Source organism: Schistocerca serialis, chromosome 2, assembly GCF_023864345.2.
Source record: "Schistocerca serialis cubense isolate TAMUIC-IGC-003099 chromosome 2, iqSchSeri2.2, whole genome shotgun sequence".
NCBI lineage: Eukaryota > Metazoa > Arthropoda > Insecta > Orthoptera > Acrididae > Schistocerca > Schistocerca serialis.
Genome location: NC_064639.1, coordinates 874908254 through 874927441, shown reverse-complemented (window position 1 = coordinate 874927441; position 19188 = coordinate 874908254). Strand labels below are relative to the sequence as shown.

The window sequence follows — 19188 nt, the reverse complement described above, 5'->3', positions numbered from 1 at the left end:
GGGGGCTGCACAGAGTAGGCCAGGAATATTACATCATGTGCTGAGAGGCCAGGGGCCGATGTTTGACCAACATCCCTTACTTTGTCAGTCTGTTTCGTTGCGATTAAGTCTATAAGAGTATGACTGTGCGCCGTATGGTGTGTAGGTTGTAATGGAAGAATGTTCATGCTATTGCAACTAAACAATCTTCTTAGGTTTATTGCGGAGGGAGTGTCTCTTAGCAGGTCTACGTTCAAGTCACCCATTACGATGACATGTTCGTATTGACACTGGAGTGAATGTAATTCCAACTGGAAGGAACTCATTGAGTTTATTTTTGGCGGCTTGTACACGACGCCAGTCAAGAATTTCCAACTTTGTATATTTATTTCAATGAACATGAATTCAGCCTCTTTTTCTTCAGCAGGATTTGACGTACATAAGACTTTCGCTTTGAGATCTGTTCGTATATACGCGCCGACCCCACCACCTCGCTTTTTTGATCTGTCTGCCCTAAGAAATGTGTACCCTGGGAGATGAATAGATGCAGAGGATATGTGTGGTTTCAACCACGTTTCGGATAAGAGGATTACGTGGTAGTTTAGTTGGTTGAAGAGGAGGCTAAGTTCTTCGTAATGTGCAGGTAAAGACTGGATGTTGCAGTGAGCTGCTAAAAGCTCTGACGCGTTCCGCTGAGCAGCTTGGAGTAGGGTGGCAGACTGGTTTGTCCCTTTGTTAGGCACTACCTGCCGCGAGAGGCACTGGCCGGTGCTTCCGCCAAGTGACATAACACAGGGGTGTCCAAGATTTTGCGCGCCTTGTTTGTGACTCCGCGAGTGCTGAAAGAAAGGCGACTGCAAGAGATTTCCTGAGGTTGCGGGAGTATAGAAAATGGATTAGTGGTATTCGGTGCAAGGAGAATATGACCAATAATAGTGACGGCTGAGTGTCACTGTGTATCCTATGTCGTAAGAGGAGAAATGTAATTAGCGTATTTGAAACAGGTTAGGGTGGAAATAAGGGAAAGGGGAGTGATTTAAGAGGCCGATGCTGCCAGCAGAGAGAAGTAAGCTTAATAATTAATAGATTATCGTAGGAAGCTAGAATTAAATTGAAATTTACTAAAGTGATACTGGTAGTGATTATCGTAGGAAGCTACAATTAGATTGAAATTTGCTAAAGTGATACCGATGGTGATTTTTGTTATGAACAATTTAAACCGAAGAGATGGGTGATTAATGAACTAAAGGAGAGACTAATAACTGCAATAGAACTATTACAGAATGGAAGAGAATAAACTGAGAAAATGAAAAAAGTATTAGCAGTAACTAAAATTAAGTAATGGTTAGAGCTACAGACACAAAAAAAAAAAAAAAAAAAAATAGTGAAAATTTAATACCGTTACAAAAACAATTAGTTGAAGGTACAAATATGGGTATAATTGAAAAGTTAACTGTATAAATTAGTAATTGTATGAAAATTTCAGTACTCAAAATAAATTAAAATTCAGTACAAAATTAGAAGCCTCACTTACAAATTTTTTTGTTTAGCAATAGGGCACTTTTCTTGTCTGTACAAAATTTTTTCTTGTTGATACTTAAATTTTCATGTTATTAGTAATTCAAAATAATAATTTATTTTTATTAAAATTTTGATTCAGTATTTGTTCATTTATATTTCCACTTTACTGTAAATACAGCATGTAAACAAAATATAGAAAAGTTGCTAGTAATGAGACTCGGACCAGAGACTTTGCTTGAAAAACACACACATTACACACTCAGCTACCAGTGAATATTGTAAAATCGTGGAAATGTTATATATTTTGTTGTTCTGCAATAGGAAGTTGATGTCCAGACAGTGATCTCAGATTCTGTGAATATGATGGAAATCAAAAAAGGCTAGTCTGCAAGGTCTGCTTGTCATGGATCCTTATGATAAACACACCACTCTGTTTCCCATTACCCTGTCCTTTTGATGTACTGAGGTTTACCCAAAAAACATTACCACTGTCAGTTTCGCTTCATGTTCTTGTAAAAAATGAAATATATTATAACCTGTGACACAAAGAGAAAGAGAAAATAAAAAATAAGGCAAGTAAAGAGAAGAAGACACAGAAGAAATGGATTTACGATATGTTTGACTTTACGTCACAGCTGTGTGACATGGTAAAGGAATAAGTAGTTCGGGTACCACTCATTTGCAGATGAATGATGGGCGGTCTATAGACACCCTTCAGGGACCAGCTAGATGTTATTTCTGTGCTAATTATATTGTCTTTTAGATACTGTTTGTATGTAATAGGAGTTGTGAAACACATTCATTAAATTCACTACCCTAAACTGAAGAAAGATTGACGTTTATATATAATTTCAATTTATATTCAGTTTAAGATTTTTCTCATTAGTCATATAAATTGTGGGGACTGTTTTGGCTTGTTGTGAAAATACATGTTTCTCATTCTTTTGTTGGCTTAAGAGACACAAGTGGTAATTGCTGATTTTATGATTTATGAATTTATTTATTTATTTCTTGTCAGTTGTGCTAACCAAGGACCACATGCCAATTTCAGTTCATTTTTCTCTTCTTTCCTTCTAGTACTTTTTCATCTGTTCTTTTTTTCCTTCCTGTCATCTAACCACTTCAGACCAGTTTTCTTCTTCTTCTTCTTCTTCTTCTTCTTCTTCTTCAGATTCTTACTACTTCTTACCATGGATTCTTTTCGTATAGAATACTTTTGCCTGAATGGTTCTGTCAGTTGTTTTTTAAGCTTTTATGTTATTTGCTTCTAAATCTTTAAATACTTCATGGACCCTGCTTGTTGTTGATTTCTTACTCCACAAATAATTTAAGATATTTTTGGTTACCTTACCATTGTGAATTCAGTGTAAATGTTCAAAAAATGTCTTGTTTTCCTCATTACTTCTGATATGGTTTCTATATTTTGATAAATATCATCAGTACTACACAATTTCCAGTCTTCCATAGTTTTTCATGGGCTAATATTTTCCTAAAGATTTGCCTTTCTAGTATTTCTAATCTATGTAAATTTTGGTTTAATGCTTGACATTTGCCTCACTGCTGTGAAGTAATGCCTTATTTTTGAATTTGTAGATTTATTGCAGCTTTTTCCAATCAATTTTCTCGTGTTATCTCCCCAAGATATTGAAATTTTGTACCCTTTTCAATTTAACCAATATCTGTTTCCAGAAATTTCAGTGCATTTTTAATGTCTGTAAAACATGTTTTTCTGCAAAAATTCTTTAGCAATACCCACAGGTTATTATTTCTTCAAAGAGTTAATTTGTGTTACGGTAGGTATCAAATTTTCAGAAAGTATAGTGAAGTCATCTGCAAATGTGATTCAGTTTATTCCAGTATTGTTGATTCCTCTTCCCAACCTTACAGGTGAAATCTTACTTTCATTCAATTTTTTATTCCAATTTTTTTTTTTTTTTTCCTAGAACGCAATTAAAAAATTAGGGATAGGACATCACCTTTCCATACACTTATGTTCACAAGTACCTCAGAGGGACGAGATATTTTTCACATAAATTTCACGTTAGTCTGTCCATAAATGTTTCGTGAATTAGATTTGCTAATTCAGACTTTACATAAAATTCTCAGATTATTTTATCTTTAGTTTGTCTGTCAATGGAATCAAAGGTCTTTTTTTAACTGCTGAACATTACTACACTGTCTCTTGAATTCAATAATCTGTGGCAAATCATCGTCTTCAGATTAAATATTTGTTAAGAACATGATCTGCTCTTCCTAAAACCACCTTGATATTCAACTAAATGACTGTAAGGTGTAGCATCTACTGCATTTAGTAAAATTTTGTTACATGTTCTGTATGTAGCTGGAAGCAAAGGAATTCCTCTGTAGTTGTTAATGTTAAGTTTCATTGCCTTTATTTCTTAGTGTGTGTAGCAATATCATCTTCCATTCTCCTGAGGTTTTTTCTGTTTTCCATGTTTCCTCAAAGATTAATTGTGGCTCATTTTTTATTTTTGGCAGACCATTTCAAAAGTTCCACTGTAATAGTTTTCTCCACTAACTTGTCTTGTTTTTACTATATGATTACTATTTCAGTATCTTTGGTAATCAGAGGTAAATCTTTTAAAGTTTCATGAGTGTTTGGCAGTTGCAGCCTGTGGATTGGTTCTGGAGAATTAGGAAGCTAATCAAAATACTTTGCAAGTACTTCATGCTTTACAGTGTTGCTTAGGGATAAAGTTGGCAATTTTCATTTTTGAACACATTCTTGAGAATTTGTATTGCTTCAGTCTGCGTAATAAATTGACCACATAAGATAAATAAGTTTTGAGTTTCCTGTTTCCAGTAATCACTAATCAATTTGCTGACCTGCTTTATTTGTCCATTTTTGTCCACTTCCCCCTCCCCACCTTTTAATGTTGGTGTAAAGGCTTTTCAAAGTTATTCCTCTACTTACAAATATGCTTTTAACATTTGTGATTCTTGAAGTATTACAATGTTCTAACTTTTTAATTCGTGCCATAGCAACTTCCTCCTAATATCTGTTGGGATTAACTTATTTTCATACCCTCTGTACAGATGCCAAGGAAAAATCAGCGTACTTCTCCACATGGTCTCATGAAGTTGATGCTCTACCTTTCATATCTCCCTTGCTCCCCCCCCCCCCCCCCCCTCCCCTCCCAATCCAATTTCCATGCTCCACTGTTGGTAGTGGGTAGTTGAACACTGTAGTTCCACAACCCAAGAGGTACAGCTCTCACCTTTGTAAACTGCCAAACTTCTTAACAATATTTTCACTGAAGAGAAATCTTCTCAACATTATATTACAGTCAAAATTGCTTTAAAGTACAATTTAATATGCCAAATTATTTATGAGGATGTACAATCACTAGTCACTTTAAACAATTATTTGTAGCATTACCAGTGTGAGGCACAAAACTCGTTATCAGAAGGTATCCATTCTTTGTTACACAACATGACTTTGTACCTGTCTCCGTGGCTGTCACTAATGCATGCTTGTGCAGTGGAGCTCAACCTTGGAGTAAGCCAGTATTTGGCCGATGAGGTGAAGTGGTGATGTAAAGTTCTGGATCGTCAGACTTTGTGCCAATGTCCTAGTTTAAATACCAAAGGTCTCTGTAGTGTCTAATGAAGTGAGGCATGTGACACTGTTGATGGTGATCCATTTGTCAAATGTTGACATTAAGCTGAGTGGCCCCCCTTGGCACTACTCTTGAGGGAGGAGGCTATGTGATTAACTATATGATCTCTGTTTTGTGGCATTTATTCCACATTCCACTATTGCCATTATTAGGCAAATATTTTTATTTTAACTTTATTGTCAGATGCATTTTAGCTGCCACAGCCATCAGTCAGTATATTTTCTGAGGGAGAGATTTGGCATCATCCTAGCATTTGCTTAAAAGAACCTTTAAAAACCACATTCGGGCTGGCTGGTTTATAGACTAATGGTTGTCAATCCACTATGCAGGTTCGGTCTGCGCCTTATTCATCTGTCTCGCAAGCTAGTGCACTCACTTTTCAGGTCACTGGAATTCGCTAAATACATAATACATAAAATGGTCTCAGCACATTTTACAGTTATTACAGAACATAGAAGAAATTACGTGTACATGTTGTGTGATAAAATTTCTGCAAGTACATGTGTGACATTTAATTGTGCTTGGAGAAATTATTTTGTTATCACAACAGTTTCATTTCAACATTAATGCCCTCAGATTGAAATCCTATTGTTAATGAAGAGCTCACACCATCGGGTGAGTTTGGTCAGTCAAAACTAGCAGTAATGTGAATACATACCATTGAAAGTGATTCATTTGTTCATTTTACTTTCAATCATATATCTTCCAGCTATAATGTTTGTGCTAATATTCATTATGTAGAAAATTGGAGCATTTGGGTTTATTCTCATTATCCATTAATATTCTGTTGTCAGACTTTGTATGAAAGTGTTTTGTGCCAATTCATAATTATGCTAATGACACTGCTGCAGTCTTTCACTATTCTTAGCTCTTCTGCTCGTTATATGCTTTTTTAATGTAAGACAGTTTATTGGTGTTCTTATTGTTTCCACCATATCATGTAAAAATTTATAGAGAAAATGGTTTGTCTTTACAGGAGGTGCAAGAAGACTTTCTAAATCTAATTTCTTGCTCAGCAATATTTCCTGGTGGACTTTGTGAAGTACATAGCGTGGAGCAGCTTGCAGTCACGGCTGTGAACTGATGCAGTTGTGAGGCAAGAGTGTGTGTGTTATGTGCTAATGGGATGGTGGCTTTGCCATTCCTAGCACAGCCAACCTAAGACTTCTAATAGTTACTGGTTTCCATCACTGCAGCTGCTTATTTAAACGAAATGAAATCGAGAGAAATCTGCCTTTTTATTTTTATACATCCATTCTCTATTTTGTTTATGAAATGACCAATTCCGTATTTTGTAGAGTAGCTGAATAGAGGAACTTCTGTTTAATATTTTGATATGAGAATAGCTTGCCAGAGTTTTTCTACATAATTTTCCTTCTTCTGTTTTAAATACTTTGGATGGTTGTGATTCATAAATGTATTTTAGTAAGTATGTACTTGTATGTTGAATGTCTAAAAACTACTACATACACAGTCGAATGCATGATTTAGAACAAAATCAAAAAGTCATCAACCTGTACTGAAGTGCCTTTTATTTTTATTTTCTTTCATCTTGTACTTCTGTGATTTTTTTCATTTAAGTAACAGAATTGTTAATTGCTGATGAATGAGATCTTTCAGTCTTAAACATTGCTAAATTTTATGCTGTTCTCTGCTTCAGACATTATATTTTCACTTGAGACTTTGAGCTCTTGAGCAATGTGTTATTTATAACTTCATATTTTACCAGTATTTAATTTTGAATGAGAATGATAAAAGTTTGATGGTGTGGTGAATGTGTGATTTAATGTACAAACCAGCTTAATGGAACAATTTTGTATGCATATTCCTTGTTTGGTTTCACAGTTTGAATAAGCAAAAGAACTTAGGAAATATAGGTGCATGTTTCCCAGTGATCCTTTATTCCCCTCCCTTTTCCTGATTCTCTCCTCTTCCATATTACACTGGCAGTATGCAGCACATGTTGCCAGGAAGCCCAGAAATCACAATTTTAAAATGGCTCTATATGTAATACTGAATGTCTCAGAAATACAGGTCTCTTTTTTTAAGAAAACTTATTCAGTGTTTACTTGAATTTTTTCGGTGTCTTTTTGCACTTAACATGTTTTCAGAATGTGTAACTTGTTAAAAGTAATGAATGCTTTCACAAAACAAACAATGTGTGCAGTGTTTGATTGCATTGTTTTATTGTGAAGGCTATGAATATGTTGTTAATTGTAATTAGGAAGTAAATTTGAAATGAGTGAATATTTCTACTGTTGTCGAATGGTGTTGGTGGACAAAGGTGTGTGGTGAGTAGATTGTACTGAACATTTTAATTTGCTCACATTTCAGAAACAATTGTTACAGCTCAGAAATGAGACAGTGGACAGCTGTGTACTAACTACACACACTATGAATTTGCTGTACACTACCAAGAACTGCCCAGAACTTGTGGGGTATATCTGAGAAATGAACTTAAAATGTTGTTTTCTGATACAGATAGTTATGTATTGACCTTGTGACTCCAAGACAGATATTTTAGAATGACTTATTTATGCTGGAAGCAGTGTAAACAGTTCTGCTGTAAATATTAATAGAACACAAGAGAGTACTATGTGCAATTGTTATTACCAATTTCATATGTCTAGGAAAGTGTATGCAACTCAGCCTTGCAGAGGAGAGGAGATTGCTATATTTTCTAATTTTGTTGTTTTCTTTAGTAAATATGTCACACAGCTAGTTGAACAAATTCACCATTTTTGATGCCTTCACAATTTTTTTTTGAGCATAAATGAGCAGTCATACAGTAACTCATTTGCTGTTTAAATTATGAACAGCTTTAGAACAAGATTGGAGAGGAATTTTTGTCAACATACATAGCTGCAGTCTTGTTTGTTCTTCATTGTTATTACATGTATTTATTTAATTTTATTTGTGTATGTTTGTCAACATGGGGTATGTGAGCATTCTCAAGATAATGAGTTTCTCTTCACGAACTATCAGGATTTGCTTGAAATTAGCATGTTACGTGCAGAAGCACCACACTTCCTTTTAAATTCTGCTGTCTTAACTAATGAACACACTTAACACAGTTAGAATAGACTGACTTCCATCTAATTTATTGTTCTCTTCTGTGAAGCTGTATTTCCCATATAATGATTAATGGAGCCTTTATAAAGCTAATGAAATATTTGGTCTGGGCAGTCAAGTAATTAGTGTGATAAGCATGTGATCATTGGTTCAGAAATTCTTTAAAAGTTGTATGAATACACACAGTTCGTCTTATTGCTTAGAAGCTGAAAGTAGGGCACACTGTGTTATGTTGATGATGAAGAGGAACACTTGTACCTTTTTGTCTGTGGCTCTGCTGCTGCATGGAATCCATAATGCACCGTATTTCCAGAAAGTAACAACAGATTGTGATTATTAGAAGATATTTTGTGTGAAGATATAAAGAGTAGTTGTTGATCAGTAGACTGCTTGTCTCGTAGTAATGATTTAAATGCAAGAAGGTAGTCTTAACCTTTAAAACATAAATACACAACAGTGCAATCTGAAAATATAAATACAAACTTATTAGCAAATAATGGCTCTCTGTAACAGCAATACCAACATTTCTTGTTAGTGAAGATTTGTCAGATTGGTTAAACGTAGAATGCATAACATGGTTTTAATGAAGACAAACCTAGTTTTTTGCCATTACATTTATTCCTTAGGAATAAATAGCACATGTACAGTTGAGGCGTTGTCTGGCTGATGGGTAGAAAAGAGATTGTTGAGATATCAGACAGTATCCTTCAGAATTCACTAATAGCATATTCCAACAAGGACTTTCTTATTGCCATATTTTTGTGCTATATGTCAATATTGCCATGTTTCGTGGTGTACATTAATTAGTGTAAGGAGGAAGGGGATTGGTGGAGGTTGATGTAAGGAGAGATGATGTGTTAGTTATTGAAGGAGGGAGAGTGAGTGGTGAAGAGTTAAAATATTTTTGTACATTTAAATCCTTTCCTCTTCCGCAAATATTTGGTGATATAATGTTGCTATAAGTCTTGGGTAGTAAGTGGTTCGACGGGAGTATTATGTCGACACAGACCTCTGTGAACAAAGGTCTTTGGAGTTGAAATAACCCTTCATAAGAAACAAAACCTCTTTCATTTATTAAAATTTTTATAGCATGCCTGGTTGAAATTTATCATGCATATTTGCTGCCACATGTGCCAGCTAAATACCACTTCTGATACATTACAGTGGTTCGTCTCTAATTGGCTGTCAATCTGCACTGAGCAGTAACTTTGTGGACATCCACCTGCTTGTCTCACAAGATACCTCTTATTTATGAATGGCACCATCAATCATGTGAAGTGTGAAATCCAAAGGTGCTATATTTTCATAGTAATTGAGGCCTGTGAAGTATACAAGAGGAAACAAGAATACTATTAGCAGAACCAATGGACTTGTAGTATCCGAATGTTAAATTAGAGGTGATAAGCCACAAAAAATTCTCAGATTTTACAGTGTGTGTGTGTGTGTGTGTGTGTGTGTGTGTGTGTGTGTGTGTATCAAAACTTGTCCAGTAGTTAAAAAATAATTGACTAGTTATTGTACAAATGAAGCATGTTCCACCTCATTTCAGTTTACTAGCTGAAACTGCTACTCAGACAGCTATGGAAACAGTTGACTAAACCAAACAACGGAAAATCCAAGATGGAATGTAACAATATTATGAAAAGGATATTTGCTACTCATAACAGAAATGCTGAGTCACATACACACGCAACACACTGTTGGAAAGTGAGCTTTCGGCCAAAAAGGCCTTCATCAGAAATAGACTTTCTTCACTACACACACGTGCACATGTGCGTGCACTACCACCCCCCCCCCACGCGCGTGCACACGCGCACGCAAGCACGCCCACAGAGTGAGTCATGCCAACAGCCAACACAATTCTTGGTGTGTGTGTGTGTGTGTGTGTGTGTGTGTGTGTGTGTGTGTGCACGGCCAAAATCTCAATTTCAGACAGTTTCTATTGTGCCTGTCTGCAACTCAAAGCATCCTTGCCTTAGAATTGCTGACTAATTTCTTACCATTTTAAAATACTTAAATATACTATTCTAGAATGTTTCAGAATGTTTCTATATGAGCCATTACCTTAAAGGATGAAGTTCAGCACAGAGAGAACAGATCTAAAATTTCTGAATCTAATTAGGCAACACGGAGAATTTGTCAACTGAATTTTTATGAAAGTCTTGGTGTATCTGGATCTTCGAAAGACTTAATCCATTTGAACCACTATTCTCCACCTGTAATACAAATAATTGTGTTGAATCTACCAGCTAAATAGTCAAACTAAGCGGTGTAATTTCTGCCACCCTGCTTTCTTCTTCTTCTTCTCCTCCTCCTCCTCCTCCTCCTCCTCCTCCTTTCCAAGAGGGAAATAACCAGTGTTACAGACAGGCAGTAACTAGGCAAAATTTCAGGTTAACAGTAGTAAGTGACAGTCAGTGCCAAAATGTCAGTAGTAAAGATGTGTATTGTAGAGAGTATAGTTTTGCTTTTAAAAAAATCTACAGAAAATCATTGGGGCCAAGATTGTTGTAAGAAAATGAAGAGACAGGTCACAAACATCCAAAGTGTAATTGGTGTAATGAGTTCAATGCTTACAACTGATTGACACCATTGATTATTCAGAAAAGGATGGTGTGTTAGCAAAGTGATGTCTTTTAGTGAGTTACTGATTCTGAGCAGGTTTCATGATTAATAGTGGTTAAGTATATGACACAGAAAAAGATACTACTACTGCTGTCTGCTGTGATGGGGGGGAAACTGCCTTTACATCTCCCACACTGGATCCACTGTGTGGTATGTATTTTGTTACAAAGCAGTTATTCTCTTCTAGTGTAGATAAACTAAGTATGCAGTTTGCAGGTAATTACCAAGTCCTGTGCTAATGTTGACTAAAAAGAAAAGTCCATAGCTAACTATTTCAATAACTGCATGCATATTATTGTAGAATATTTAGTGTACTACATCAAGGAAGTTAATTGCAGTTAAAAGACTGGTCAGTGAAATAATAATGGGCTTAAAATTTTGTGTCCGATTATAATTGAGTGTTGGACTAAAATTCAAGTTGTGAGTCTTCGAGGCGATTCTCTAACTGAATCAGTCTTCCTAGACACGATTGCCATGTTGATGACACATTTGGTAAGACGAAAGTGTGGGTTTAATGCCCAGTTCGACACACAGTTTTAGTGTCGGGAAGTTCTGTGATGGTATACGCTGTTGAAAAGGTAAATATTTCTTCTGAATAGTGTGTTTTCCAGAGCAAACTTTTAGTGACATGACCAAGTGACATAATCACACAACATACTGCCATGTGTGGTAGCTGAGAATACATAAATAATGTGATCAGAGTGGAATGGAATCTTGGTCACTTGTCATGTCATCTACAATCATTTGATTGAAACATTGGCAACTCATCAATAAATACAGTTGTAGGCTTACATAAAAACAAGACATCTGTTATGCATGCATGTTACAACATAAAAGAGCAAAACAGGTGTTTCATTTTTTACTCTTTCATAAATTTTCCACACAGTTATAACATTGTCTGTTTTAATTTTTTGTTAGTGCTTGCTTCTGAAATTCAGAAATATGAGCATGTATAAAAAGAACACACATGTTAAGTACCTCCATTAAAAAAAAGACACACACAGTCTCTCTCTCTCTCTCTCTCTCTCTCTCTCTCTCTCTCTCTCTCTCTCTCTCTCTCTCTCTCTCTCTCTCTCTCTCTCTCTCTCTCTCTCTCTCTCTTTCGAGAACATTTTGCACACAAGCAAGCTATAATTCAGCCCTTTACCTTCTACACACAACACAAACCTACCTCCTCCCCCCCCCCCCTCCCCCTCATTTTCCTTCTTAACATTTCATGTGTGCCAGTTTTTACTAGTAACTGTGATATGTACTGTATATGAATCTTGCACTTCGGCATCCCAAGCGACAGCTACTGATTGTGATAATCTTGTGTAGAAACCTTGCTAGTTCTTACCCTCCACTTACCTGTTCCCTTCCCGGCTCCAACTCCAGTGCAACACCGCCTTCTATTCTACAATGTACCCTCTACTCATGTCCCCCCTTCTCTACTACTTTTCTTCACAACTATTGCCCTCCCCTCCAATCCTCTTGACTGTATGTAGCAGCCCTTTCCCTGTCCCCCCCACATTCATACATGCTTTCCTAAGCAGCACTAAGCATCCCCTTACCCCAGTCTCCCATACCACTCTCTTACCCCCAGCACAGGATTGCTGCTTCCATCATGACCAGAGACAGTGGTCATGTATGTGTGAATTGTGCTTGTCAGTTTTTTCTACTTTAGAAGTAGTTCTTTTGGGCAAACCCCCAAAAGTTATGCTAAATCTTTTAACTGACATAAAACAGGCATCATCAAACAATTTTCTTAACAGTTCAGTCAGTTACTTTATTTAGAACAGTCTCTGCATAAACGAAACTGTTTAGTCGCTTCACTAAGCAGTCCATGACAACTTTTTTTTTCATTAAAGTGCCTGAATAGTTTGTTGTGTTGTGTGTTAGCTCTTTGCTGTTCTTACATCAGAGTACCGCTTTTGAGTCATCTGCATATGGAATTTGTTTCTGAAATTATCTTACATGACATGTCATTTATGTAACACAGGAACAGTAATCGGCCCTAGTACGGACACCTGGGGTAGGTCTGCTTGTATTTCATTCCAACTAAATCAGGCTCTCACTTTTTTGTTATATAACCACCCTCTGTTTCCTGCTTTTGAGATAGGGTGATAACCAACTTAAAGATTCTCCATGGAAACCATAAGTAGCCATTTTCTAAATAGGCAGCTTATGGTTTACCAAAGCAAATGCTTTAGTGAGGTCACAAAAGATACTGGATACACACAGCTTGTTATTAAGGTATTTGCTTATTTAATGATGATTTCATTAATAATGTGCACATTACTTCAGCTCTTCCTAAATCCGGATTGATTCTTCAGAACAGTTTTTGTTATATTTTTCTAATTGATTACACACTGTTCACTCAAACATTTTAGAAAACATTGCTAATAGAATTTCATCCCAGCCCACAGATTGAAGATTTTTATAGATCGGATAATGCTATCCTCTTCAGAGGAGGATACACAAATTTTATTTGAAGTTATAAAGTACCTGTTGAATTCTTCAGACCTGTTTGTGACAGTTTCCACATCAGTTTCTAATTTTGGGTCAAAAAGGATTAGTTTTCTCAGCCCCTTCTTCAATCTTCAGAATTTAGCATACAGTTTTTGATTTCTTTGTGGCTTTTGTAATGAATTTACTGTCTGTCATTTGTTTTGCCTGTCTTAACTACTGTCTGTGTCTGTTGTTTGCGTACATGAAAAACTCCGCATCATGATTGTTCTTCAATTTTCTATGGGGTTTCCTCTTTCTAATAGTAGATATGCTGAGGCCTTCAGTTATGCACGAGTTTGCTTGTGTATGTTGTGGCATACTGTTTCAAGGGAGAAACATTAAATGAAAATATTTGTGAATTATGACACAAAAGCATTGTAGTTAGTGTTCACCGAATACCGGTTGCTGAATTACTAAGTTTTGTTCAGTTTGGAAGCAAATATATTACCATTTCATTGGCTAAAGTTCATGACTCATTTTCACTGTTTATGTTGTACCTAATTTTGGCAATCACTTAAAAAGAGCTGAACAGTCGGCTATCCCTATATCTAAAATGAACTTTTCTCTAGCACCACATATGATACTACTCACAAAATTACCTACTCATGTTAGAGTAGATTCTGTTACTTCAGTGTATTCACTAAAATTTAGTCTTAGGACATTTTTAGGTAAAAAGTCCTTAAGAGAATGGCAAATTTGTCATCAGCTTTTGTATCTATTTTTAAGTTGGCACAAATTGACCTTTCCATAAAAACTTTCTAACTGCAACCTGACAGCAAAGTTTCAGATTTGTCTCGAAATGCACATGTGGCTGAATAGCCAGGGATAAGGTATATGCTAATAATTTATACACCATATTCCATAAGTTTAATGCAGTAGCTTTCCAATAGCAGTTCCTTACTCAAAAAATTAAAAGTTGGTATGATGTTAAAGCTTAGTGACAGCTCTAAAAGAGTACGTGGTCTTCCACTGTTAAATTGTAACTGGAGAGTTAATTTATGAAGACTCACTTTTAAAGTAGTGTTCATTGAAGCATATAACTTTTACAGAATTTGTGTTCTCCAGAAATACTTCCAGTTCATATGACTTGGTTATCATTGTAATGATAAGCTGCCTATGTTAAGGTACAATATGAATTAATTTTTGTGAGCTAAAACAAGCATGGAGTCATTAAATTTGGCAATATATGTGATACCTGCATGTGTCTGTGTTTTTACATTGGATTGCCATCATATTTTGTTACTTTTGGACCACATTCCATAGATCTACTCTGTTAGGTCCTACGTGAACAAGTGACCAGCACAGTAACAAATTTATTTCTACTTTTGTTAATGAGCGATATCTCCTCAAGAGCAATGCTTACGTTGGAAGCTAGTTTAGCATCCTTTTGCCACATTTGTTGATATGCATTCCATGCCAGGTGAAAGAGTTTCTTTCATAACTGCTAATATCTAACAATGTAAAACTTGAGTTTTGCACACAGGCTTTTGAGTTTCAAATTAGTCCAATTTCTTTGTGTTTACTTGCAACTAGTGTGGTAGATCATACCTAGAGATGTCCTGTACAGTTACATTGATGAAGTGTGGGAACCACAACACTGTCATCAACTGTTTAGTCATTTCTATAGGCATTGTTAACAGTTCCTATGAGGACAACAATCATTTCTTTGAGATCCAAGCATTCTGTGTTAACACTCAATTACTTTATCGAAATGTTCACACTTAGATTCATTTTCACTGGTGCAGTTTTCATTTGAGTTTCACTGCAGGGGTCATCATGTGTGGTTTTTACAGTGCTTTTAGGGCTGCTCCAATAGTCCTTCATATGGTACCCAGTTTTCCAATGAACTCCTCTTGCCCAACAGAAGCTATCCTGGTAGTGTGCTAATGATGTAAAATCACATTGGGAGAATGAAGTCATATGTAGGCTTATGGATATTAATGTGTCTGAAAGTGTGGAACATGCTTCTATTTCTTCCTCAAAATCAGACTCATTGTGTGTGAGAAGACGGGGGCAAATCAGAGAAACTACTTTTCCCAAACACAGTATCACATATGAACAGGTCAAAGCATACAAGAAATGTTAAGTGTCACTTACTTCCTCTCAGCAACACACTGTAAAGACTGAGAATGCTCATCGCTCTGATCACAGGTGCAAATGCAAACAATCTGTCTGCAGAGATATCAAGCTTGTAGTACCAGCAGAAAATGGCATGCTGGACTACTGAAGGGACTGACCCATATCATGTGTGTTATACCCTATATGGAGATTTGTAAGGAATTACCTGTGGCTAGGCTTTTCATTATAAGGCTTCTTGTTGGATGGAACACTAGTATTTGTTTTTAATGCTTTATACAGAAACATTGATCTTCACTCCATGTAAAGTATGCAGAATTCCTTAAGCCTTTTGTTTGCTGTACAAGCTAAGCTGCTTGTACAGTAAAGATGTCTTCATTTTATGTGACTGAATCTTAAAATAATAGTTGTTCTACAGTCTCACTTTTATAGAAATATTAATGTAAAATGTTATGAAAGTATCCAGTTTAAGAGTGGTCTACTTACCAGCCATTCCTTTACATGTTGATACAGAGGTTAATAGTTGTTTAACTGTGCCCACTATGATATTAGAGATTCAGTAACTTGAAAAAAAATTCTATGCAATAACTGTATTCTTGAAAATATGCAACTTAATACTTAAATTCCTACAGAGCACTTCGTTATGTCCTGTAGTGCAATAATGCATCTATTGCATATCAATACATAAATGATTTAGAACACATTGGCTCTTCAACAGAAAATTTTTGCTATTGAAGTTTATAGGGAAAAAATGCAAAGACAGTCATACTTGTGCTTTATGTGGTACTGCTCAACTTTCAACATATATTTGCATCAGACTGTAATGAGGTGTCAACTAATAAATCAGTTAATTATGAATGTATGTTTATAAGTAAGTCAGTAGCATTAGGTTTGGGACCAATAAATATCCTCAAATGATAAAGAAACCTATTGTAGAAACATGTATGTTGAACTTATTGGCAGTTGTCAGTGAATCAAAAGGAAAGTAAGTATTCTGAGATGATGTAGAAAAGTTCCTTTGAGTGTTTGAATTTAATAGGTGCCTTTGTTCACAAAGTTCGTACTGATTTGTTACTTTGGATAGCTTTTATACCCACACTGTTGAATGTATGTTTAGAATAATGATAGTATTTATTGATATTGTTTTCAAGAGACAAATAAAAAAAATTTGTTCTAGTTGTACCAGTGTCTTGACTTAAATCTTACCTCCCATGTATCCTGCAATTGGTTGTTCAATTTGTGTTTCTTTCATTTAATTTCAGTGGTAACCTTCTCTATGTCCAGCTCTAAAACATCCAAATCCATAGTTCTTGACGAATATTTGGTGGACAGTGTCAATCCAAAATTTGAGATACTTCTGTCATATCTCTACAGAAACAGGTTAACTTCCAACATCAGTCTCTCACTTATGCAGTGTACCCACTTGAGGCTACACTGTGAGGGCAGGCCAGTTAACATTAGCAAAAAATACTCCATTCATGTTTCTTATATGTAAAAAGCTTGAAACAAAAATATCTAGGATGCCTGCAGATAGATCACATTTTATTGTAAAATGTAAACTCAGCATGTCATGAGGGCACAGACTGCTGCAGGTTAGTTCTCACACAATGAGAATAGGATCCGAATCTAGTTGTAAACAATAACTAAACTATAAATGAAAAGAAACTATTGTGTACGTGAGTTGATGTGAGGCTGCAGGTATGTAACAGTCAGTGTATCTGTGAATGACTAGGTGGACAGAGCTATTTGTTTCAGGTTTCGCAGAATGTGACTACATTCTTCACTTATTTCAAAACCTTAAGTCTTCCACGAGCTACAGAAATCTAAAAGTAATGTTCCTGACTTCTTTCTTCTGTTACTGTTTTTTTTTTTAATTCTATTTTTTAACTGTTGAGAAATGGTCTTTTGTGTTTCCTGTTACTGGACCATGAGGGAGTGATAATCTTTGTTGGCTTTTAGAGAACATTGAACAAAATATTGTATCCTATACACTAGCATCAGCGAAGAAATAAGTTAATGCACAGTACTCCAAGAAATCTACAGAAAGTGGAACTGTGAGAGGGCACAACTGCAACCAAGGCTAAACTGATATGTCGCAAAGTTGAGGTAATATTTACAGGCCATGTTCATCCACAGTAAATATTTCATCAACAAGCTACTTGTGACTGATTGTATTACAAACATGCTATCCAAAGACACTGTACTAAACAGAGTGGAGCTTGTGACCATGGCAGGCACATGGCATCAGGTGTGTAGCTCTACTGTGTCTGCCAGTGGACTTGCGACAATGTGTTAAATGGAACTTTATCCTCTGTCTCCCAATAAGCATATTTTTCATCACTAAATAAAAAGTTTTTTATTTATATGGTTTCACAGTTCTGTACTAAAATCCCGTAGACCAGCTTGAAGCATTACTTATGTCTTATTGTGAAAATATTGAATATTAAGAACTCTTGTGACTCAAACTATATGAATAACCGCTAAAAGTGTGATTCTGTTGCAGATAATGTGAAGTACGTATGTGTGAAAGTCACTGGAAAGAGCCAGTTGCAGAATTTTAAAAAATGTTAAAACATTTTTCCTATCAATTTTGGTTGAAACAGCAGCTTGAAATCTATTCTTAACATCAATTGTTTATGGTAAAGTGAATTAGGTACCAGAAGGAGCGCTTAGATATTTCTCAGTATTGATTTTAATGATTGATACAAGTGTAAGCAATATTCTGTCAATGTGCGTCAATTTTGTAGTGGACTAGGTGCCAAAAAGAATAATCTTAGCTTGTGACATTGAACCATTGTGGGAAAGTATTGGAATGGGTCCTTTCTCCTTCTACGTACTCAGTCATACATGTGAAAAACTGAAGTGCGTCAGAGGGCACTGGCCAGTATACAGCATGAGAATGAGATTTTCACTCTGCAGCGGAAGTTTCATAGCAGCGCACACTATGCTGCAGAGTGAAAATCCCATTCTGGAAACATCCCCTAGGCTGTGGCTAAGCCATGTCTCCGCAATATCCTTTCTTTCAGGAGTGCTAGTTCTGCAAGGTTTGCAGGAGAGCTTCTGTAAAGTTTGGAAGGTAAGAGACGAGGTACTGGCAGACGTAAAGCTGTGAGGACAGGGTGTGAGTCGTGCTTGGGTAGCTCAGTTGGTAGAGCACTTGCCCGCGAAAGGCAAAGGTCCCGAATTCGAGTCACCGTCCAGCACACAGTTTTAATCTGCCAGGAAGTTTCAGTATACAGCATGTTAGGGTTTCCTCCCATTACATTCACATATGGAGTGTGAAAGAATACACCCCCCCCCCACCCTCCCCTCTCCCTCCCTCTCTCTCTCTCTCTCTCTCTCTCTCTCTCTCTCTCTCTCTCTCTCTCTCTCTGTGCCATATGTGTCATTATCATTTCAGATCAGATTTTTTCCACGTTTTTGCAAGACTATCACATTGGAAAACAAAGCTGTGAGCATTTGTATTGCCCTTGTTTTTATAATTATGTTAAATATCTGCTATTAGTCCTATTTTGGCGTGTGTCCCACACATTGGCCAAGTATTCTATGCAGGCTCACATGTGTGTTTTGCAAGCAGTCGCTTTCATATCCAATCATTTCCACTTTTGGCTGTTAAAACATTATTTATAATGATTTGAGGGCCAAAAGTGGAAATGATTTTATTTAAAAGTTTCACAAAGTCTGTGGACCCAGTTATCAAATTTCTGCATAATCTACCTCGAATACCAGTTCTCAAAATTTAATCAACAGGATTTTACAAGAACAACATTCTTTCTTTTCTTTCTTT

The 19188-nt window shown here is 36.1% G+C and overlaps 1 protein-coding gene across 6 annotated transcripts in view; it reads left to right on the top strand.

Moving 5' to 3' along the window:
* Positions 1-7198, top strand: part of LOC126458199 (NAD kinase-like) — a 517930-nt gene extending 510732 nt beyond the window's left edge. For all 6 annotated transcript variants that reach the window (XM_050095090.1, XM_050095091.1, XM_050095092.1 and 3 more), the window contains exon 10: positions 6118-7198. The gene's annotated coding sequence lies outside the window, so the exon portion shown is untranslated. The remainder of the gene's footprint in view (positions 1-6117) is intronic.
* The last annotated feature ends 11990 nt before the right edge of the window (positions 7199-19188 follow it).